Raw genomic sequence first — 402 nt, 5'->3', positions numbered from 1 at the left:
CCGCCTTCCTCCCACGTCTCACGCCACAAGTCTTGACAGTCTCGCGATATCCTTGCTCGTGTCCTTCCGAAGCCTGGGTCCGCCCTCTAGAGGGGCACGGAGTAGGCGCACATTTTTTGTTTTGAGGACACCAGACGTGTGTCCTTTTGTCCTTCCTAAATAAACAACGTGAAATGAAAAAAAAAAAAAAAAAGCATTTGTTGAAAATAATGTCTGTGCTAAGGACTATCAGCTCTTTCTCACACAAAATGTCCTCAGCTATAGATATATTTTAGATCTTAATGGATAGCAGTAAAAATAAACGGCAGAAGACATAGAAGTACTAAGATTGTTTAGTTACACTTATATGCCGTATGTAGAATAGTCACTTTCATACAAAGGAAAAACGAAATAACGGGTCGG

This window comes from Sorex araneus, chromosome 11 (genome assembly GCF_027595985.1).
Source record: "Sorex araneus isolate mSorAra2 chromosome 11, mSorAra2.pri, whole genome shotgun sequence".
Taxonomy (NCBI): domain Eukaryota; kingdom Metazoa; phylum Chordata; class Mammalia; order Eulipotyphla; family Soricidae; genus Sorex; species Sorex araneus.
Note: the sequence above shows the minus strand (reverse complement) of the source record.